The following is a 7,835-nucleotide window of genomic DNA, read 5'->3' as shown; positions in this document are numbered from 1 at the left end:
AAGCCTTCCATGGGTTCATCCTATGTTCCTTCAACTCGATGGACGCCCAGGATTCCTAGAACTTTTCCAAGAGAACTCTGACGTGCTGTTCTCGATCTTCCAGATGCGAACCTTGATTGAAAGTGATAATCAACTTTGTTTTGAGCGAACTGACATTTTTGTTTACAGTTTTATCACTACTTTTATTTTTTGTGGGTATAGGTGTATATATTTATGGGTTACATGAGATATTTTGATACAGCATGCAATGTGTATTAATAACATTTGGGTAAATGGGATGTCCATCACCTCAAACATTTATCCTTTCTGTTGCAAACATTCCAGTTACACTCTTTTTTTTTTTTTTTTTTTTTTTTTGAGACGGAGTCTAGCTCTGTCGCCGAGGCTGGAGTGCAGTGGCACGATCTCCGCTCACTGCAAGCTCCGCCTCCCGGGTTTACGCCATTCTCCTGCCTCAGCCTCCCGAGTAGCTGGGACTACAGGCGCCCGCCACCTCGCCCGGCTAGTTTTTTGTATTTTTTAGTAGAGACGGGGTTTCACCGTGTAGACCAGGATGGTCTCGATCTCCTGACCTCTAAATCCACCCGTCTCGGCCTCCCAAAGTGCTGGGATTACAGGCTTGAGCCACCGCGCCCGGCCACACTCTTCTTATTTAAAAATGTTAATTGTACATTTTTAAATAACTAAGAAGTGTGTAATTGGATTGTTTGTACAATTAACATTTTAAAATAACGAATTGACATTCTTAAATTTGCGATGCAGCATGGACAAAGGTGTTGAGTCTCTTGACAATACTCAAAGGTGTTGAGTATTACTGGTGTACTAATACCAAATTACTGGATAATTAATATCTAATATAAAAAATATTTATCTGTTCCTTTGGAATGATTGGCTCAAGGATGGTATTGTTTCAGGTCCTAAGCTTTTTTTTTTTTTTTTTTTTTTTTTTTTAAGGAGAAAGGTAAGAAGGTCTAATTGTGTCTGTACTTTTTATATAAAAACAGTGGCATCTCAGAATTTCACATTCACATGAGTGGAGAAAGGATGAATTATTGAATGGAGAGCAGCTGGGTAGCCAGTTGAGGGGGAAAGCAAGGCAATAAGAGCCCTACCTCACAGCTTACTCTGAAAGTAAAGCTGCAATATACTGTATTTTTCTTAAATTTTAAAAAATTAAATACTGGAAGAAAATAATATAGGCGAATGCCTTTTTTTTTTGAGACAGTCTTGCTCTGTGGCCCAGGCTGCAGTGCAGTGGTGCGATCTCGGCTCACTGCAAGCTCCACCTCCTAGGTTCACGCCATTCTCCTGCCTCAGCCTCCTGAGTAGCTGGGACTACAGGCGCCCGCCACCACGCCCGGCTATAATTTTTTTCTTTTTTTAGTAGAGACGGGTTTTCACCGTGTTAGCCAGGATGGTCTCGATCTCCTGACCTCATGATCTGCCCGCCTTGGCCTCCCAAAGTGCTAGGATTACAGGTGTGAGCCACTGCGCCCGGCGAGGTGGATGCCTTTTAAACAGTGAGTTGGAAAGTTTTCTAAGAGTACAGCAAAGTCAAAAGCCATGTAAGAAATCAGTAAAAGACTATAATCAATATGACTGTATAAAGTTTAAATTTCTGTGTAGTAAATTTTAAAATATATAGTAATCACAATTGAAAGGCAAATCACAAACTAAGAAAAATGACATTTTAACGTGGTTTAAACAATGGATCAGTATCTTTAATGTACAAAGAGTTCATACCACTGAATAAAGGCAAATCAGAAATATGAGCAAAGGACATGTAGAGGCAATTCATGCAAAAAAAAAAAAAAGGAAATGTAAATAGATAATATCATCTAAAAATGTCCTTTACTAATCGAAAAAAGGTAAATCTTAATAACAATTGTCTTTCACATATTAATATGTTTAAAAGGGAAAAATGCACATTGTCTTTCCAGGTTAGAAGAAAGTATCTTTCATTAATTTCTGAAGTGATATAAAACATAACTTTCTGATGGACAACAGTTTGGCACTATGTATCAAAAACTGTAAAAATAACCATATTTTTTGACTCCAAAATCTTAGAAAACAAATATAGGGTTTTTTTTTACATGTTTCTGGCATGGATAACATACATATGTTTAGGCATGATTGCTCATAATAGGAAAAAATAAGCTGGAATGCAAATATCAAATAATTATTATTGATTAATAATTTATTATTAAAAGTATATATCCATAGAGTTGTTTAGCCAAAATATATTTATTAAGCACCTATCTCGTGTCAGATACTATTTTAAGCAATGAGGATAGAGTGATAAATAAGCCAGAAAAAGTGCTTGCATTGTTAGAACTGACATTCTAGTTTAGGGAGACAAATAACAGATAAATACATCCTGTCAAATATAGTGCAATGTCAAATAATGGCATGATTATATTAAAAAAGCCTAAGTGAGCAATACAGGAAGCTTTTTTAGAATAAGGAAGTCCTCTTTGAAGAAGTGACCTTTGAGCAGAGAACTGAATTAAATGAGTGAGTGAGCCATCTGTGAATGTGTGGGAGTTTTCCAGGCAGAGCTGAGCAGGAGAAAGGCCCTGATAGCAAACTAGGTAGCCAGTGAGAAAGGGTGAAAGTGATAGGAAATGAGAGCTGAAAGGAGGCTAGGTGCCAGATCTTGCAAAGTCTTGTCGGTGGTGAACAAAATTTAGGTTTTTTGAGAGTAGAGGAGTAATGTGACTGTGTTGATATTTTATAGGAATCCACCTGGCTTCTGTATGGGGAAGAGTAAAGGTTTCCACCTACTAAAGGCAAGCAGCTGAGGCAGAAGATAGTAATGATTTCATCTAGGCTGATAGTGTAATGGAGATGAGAAGAGTTTAGAGTGAAGATGTTTATAGATTACATTAGAGATGAATATTAAATGACATGAAAATATGTTCAATTTAAAACTTGTACAGTATGATCTTCGTTTTAAAAATATTAAAGATACACAATAGAAGAATGTGCTAAAATGATAGTATTATGTCTGAGCATGGACTTGCATAGTTTCACTTTTTATTTAATTGCTCTAAAAAACTTAGCTTTTTTTCCTAAGAAGAAAAATTATTTTAGAAAACAATTAATAGAGCAAATTTAGTTGTGGGCAGACAGCAATAAAGATCTTTCTAGATTACTAAATCTGTTCATATCATTTAATCAGTAGTCTCTAGAGCACTATGAAAGCTCTATCATCCTGTATTTCTCCAAAATATTTCTGAAATAATTATGCTGAAATCGTCCAGAGTTTACTGCTTCAAACTAGTTTGAGAAACTCATAACACAGGAATTAAAACATGCATTTATAAAGTGGCCAATGCATTTTATGAAAACAACAGAACGTTTGTATTAGTTTCTATTGTGGCACAATAAATTGCCCCCATAACAAATTGAGCAGCTTAAAACACCATTTAATGTCTCAGTTTCTGTAATTTAAAAATTTCAGAGTGGCTTCACTGGATAGTTCTGTCTTAGGTTTTCCATGAGGTTCTAGTTAAGACTTCTACTTGGGATGCAGTCATTTTAGGCTTGACTGGGTTCGATTAGGGCTGGAGGATCCCCTTCTAAGATCTCTTACTCAGACAGCTGTAGAAAGAAAGTTTTTATTTCTTGCTGATTACTGTTAATGAGGTTTCAATTCCTTGCCACATGAAGTTCATAGAACATCTTGAGTGTCCTTATGATGTAACAGCTGGGAGACAGACAGCGAGGAGGAAGCACAATGTCGTTTATGACCTGATTACACCTCATTACTTCTGCCATGTTCTATTTTTTGGAAGAGAGTCACTAAGTCCAACCCCACACTAAAAGGGGAAGAGGATTTGACTCTTATCTTTTGAAGGGTTGTCAAACAATAGCATTTATATCGTTAAAATGACTAAAATATTAAATCACTATATAACAATTAATGGGTAGAGGATATTATTAGGTGCCAAAACTAATAATAAGGAAATTTTTAGCAGAAGTATTGACAGAATAATATAGTTTTTTACTTTTTTCCTTAGTAAATAGATATAAAGGATTAATTTTCCTTGAAAATAATGTGATAGAAATACATATAATCCCCCAAAGAGCTTAATACATATTTTCAAAATCCAGTCATTATTGTTGTTGACTTGAAATACAAATGAAAACTAGCAGATTGTTTCAACAGTTTTCAAGAGTTGGCACAGAATGCTATGGTCCTACGAAACAAAAGTGCCTGTACAGAGCAAGCAAGTCATTCATTTATGTTAACATTGTGCTAGAAAATTCTGATGCTAAATAAATTCAGCTCACAGGATAAAATAAAAATTACCTATATTTTTAATTCAATAATTCACTCAGCAACATATATTAAGCATCTACTATGTGTAAACCACTGTATTGGGTAGTGTGATGCAACTATACACTCTTTTATTTGTATCTTTTTTAGAGACAGGGTATCACTGTGTTGCCAAGGCTGGTCTTGAACTCCTGGGCTCAAGCAATCTCCTCACCTCAGCCTCCCAAGGTGCTAGGATTACAGGAGTGAACCACTGCGCCTTGCCTGGTAAGTATTTTAAAAGGTGAAATTTAGTAATATTTTAAATATTTTACATGTAAAATAACTTGAAATAAGCATTTAAAAAATATCTTTCCAACAATAGAGGTGTTTTTGTTTTGTTTTGTTTTTGTAAAATGATATGATATAACAATCCGCTATGGTGCATTTGATCCTGATTACATTGGTAGGGAAGTTAGGCAAAGCACATTTAACATCTAAACACTTAATGGGACACACACAGTAAATGGAAGCAAGTGAGAATATTTTAAATTGTGAATTGAGTATAAATTTTCTAAATTGCTGAGTTTATTCTCTTTCTACTTGATGGGCTATGCCATTTATGTTCAGAAGATGGTGATGCCCAAATTATTGGACTCAATTTTTCATCCCTCTACCATAGTATTATACCTTATGTCCATACCCTTGTCATGGCCTCATGATGGGCAGAGTAGACTTTCCTGCCCTTTGTTTGGGGAGCTGGTAGAGTGATATCCTTGCGCAAAAAGGTGTTAGCAGGTGTGACCCGAACAGAGGCTTTGCTCAGTTGGCTTGCCCTCTTGGGCTTCTGCCATAACCATGAGAAGCACCTCCTGAATAACCACTGCCCCTTCACTCTGGGCTCCCGAAGGAGATACTTGGAGCACACCTGAACCCAACTGGAAGTCTGGGGACAATCCCAGGTGAACCCAGCCAACATCACCAAAATCCAGCCAACCTGCATGCAGAGGAGTGAATGAGAAAAATAAATACTTGTATTTTAAACCACTAAGATTATTTTGGCGATAGGTGACCAACATGATGCTTTTGCAGAATTTTAATTGAATTTTATTTCTAAAATGTCCACTATAGGATTAAACACTATCGTCACAAACATGTCAAATAACTGTGTAAGAGAAATTTTATCTTTTAGTAAGTTTAAAAATGCTGTGAAAATTAACCCATTGGTACAAGAAATAATTTGAGTAAATGCAATATAAATTTCTTAAAATCTTGCTTTATCTTCTTTAACCTCTAGTAGATTTTTATAAGTTGAATGACCATTTTAATATCATTTGACTTTTTAAAAAAGTTTATTTTAGGTTCAAGGGTACATGTGCAGGTTTATTATGTAGCTAAATTTATGTTACAGGGGTTTGTTGTACAGGTTATTTCATCACCGAGGTACTAAGCCTAGTACCCAATAGGTTTTTTTTTTTCTGATCCTCTCCTCCCACCCTTCACCCTCAAGTAGGCCTCAATGTCTATTGTTCCCCTCTTTGTGTCTCTGTGTTCTCATCATTTAGCTTCCACTTTGAAGAGAGAACATGTGGTATTTAGTTTTCTGTTCCTGTGTTAGTTTGCTAAGGATAATGGCCTCCAGCTCCATCCGTGTTCCTGCAAAGGACATGATCTTGTTCTTTTTTATGGCTGCATAGTACTCCATGGTGTACATGTACCATATTTATGGTCATTGATGGGCATTTAGGTTGATTCCATGCCTTTGCTATTGTGAATAGTGCTGCAGTGAACTCATACATGTGCATGTGTCTTTATTGTAGAATGATTTATATTCCTTTGGTTGTATACCTAGTAATGGGATTTCTGGGTCAAATGGTAGTTCTGATTTTAGCTCTTTGAGGAACCACCACACTGCTGTCAACAATGGCTGAACTAATTTATACTTCCACCCAACAGTGTATAAGAGTTTGTTCCCTTTTCACTGCAAACCTCACCAGCATCTGTTGTTATTATTATTATTTTTTACTTTTTAATAATAGCCATTCTGACTGGCATGAGATGGTATCTCATTGTGGTTTTGATTTGCATTTCTCTGATGATCAGTGATATTGAGTTTTTTTTCATATACATGTTGGCCACATGTATGTCTTCTTTTGAAAAGTTTCTGTTCATGTCCTTTGCCTATTATTCAGTGAAATTGTTTGTTGTTTTCATATATATTTGTTTAAGTTCTTTATAGATACTGGATATTAGACCTTTGTCAGGTACACAGTTTGCAAATATTTTCTCTCATTCTGTATGTTGTCTGTTTTCTCTGTTATTATTTTACCTTTGATTATCTTTCCTTTCCCTTTTTGACAGATAAAAATTTCAGATACTGTTCCATTTATTCCCAAAAGCATGTAAAAATACTAACAAAAACTCTAAATATTTGGCAAAAGGAAGAGAGGTATCTGATATGGTTTGGTTATGTCCCCACCCAAATCTCAACTTGAATTGTAGCTCCCAGAATTCACACATGTTGTGGGAGGGACCCAGGGGGAGGTAATTGAATCATGGGGGCTGGTGGTTCCCATGTTATTCTCTTGATAGTGAATAAGTCTCACAAAATCTGATGGGTTTTTCAGGGGTTTCTGCTTTTTCTTCTGCCTCATTTTTCTCTTGGCACTGTCATGTAAGAAGTGCCTTTCACCTCCTGCCATGATTCTGAGGCCTCCCCAGCCATGTGGAACTGTAAGTCCAATTAAACCACTTTTTATTCCCAGTTTTGGGTACATCTTTATCAGCAGCGTGAAAATGAGCTAATACAGTGAATTGGTACCAACAGAGTAGGACATTGCTGAAAAGATACCCAAAAATGTGGAAGCGACTTTGGAACTGGGTAATAGGCAGAAGATGGAATAGTTTGGAGGGCTCAGAAGAAGACAGGAAAACATGGGAAAGTTTGGAACTTCTTAGAGACTTGTCAGTGGCTTTGACAAAATGTTGATAGTGATATGAACAATAAGGTCCACGCTGAGGTGGTCTCAGATGAAGATGAGGAACTTGTTGGGAACTGGGGCAAAGGTGACTCTTGTTATGTTTCAGGAAAGAGACTAGTGGCATTTTGCCTTTGCCCTAGAGATGTGTGGAACTTTGAACTTGAGAGAGATGATTTAGGGTATCTAGTGGAAGAAATTTCTAAGCAGCAAGGCATTCGAAAGGTGACTTGGGTGTTGTTAAAAGCATTCAATTTTAAAAGGGAAACAGAGCATAAAAGTTCAGAAAATTTGCGGCCTGATGATGCAGTAGAAAAGAAAAACCTATTTTTTTGAGGAGAAATTCAAGCTGGCCACAGAAATTTGCACAAGAAGCAAGGAGCTTAATGTTAATCCCCAAGAATATAGGGAAAATGTCTCCAGGCCATGTTGGAGACTTTCACGGATCTCCTCCCATCACAGGCCTACAGGCCCAGGAGGAAAAACTGGTTTTGTGGACTGGCCCCAGGGTCCCCATACTGTGTGCAGCCTAGGGACTTGGTGTCCTTGTCCCACCTGTTCCAGCCATGGCTGAAAGGGGCCAATGTAGAGCTTGG

Source organism: Piliocolobus tephrosceles, chromosome 4 (assembly GCF_002776525.5).
Source record: "Piliocolobus tephrosceles isolate RC106 chromosome 4, ASM277652v3, whole genome shotgun sequence".
Lineage (NCBI taxonomy): Eukaryota > Metazoa > Chordata > Mammalia > Primates > Cercopithecidae > Piliocolobus > Piliocolobus tephrosceles.
This window is presented reverse-complemented; position numbering follows the sequence as displayed.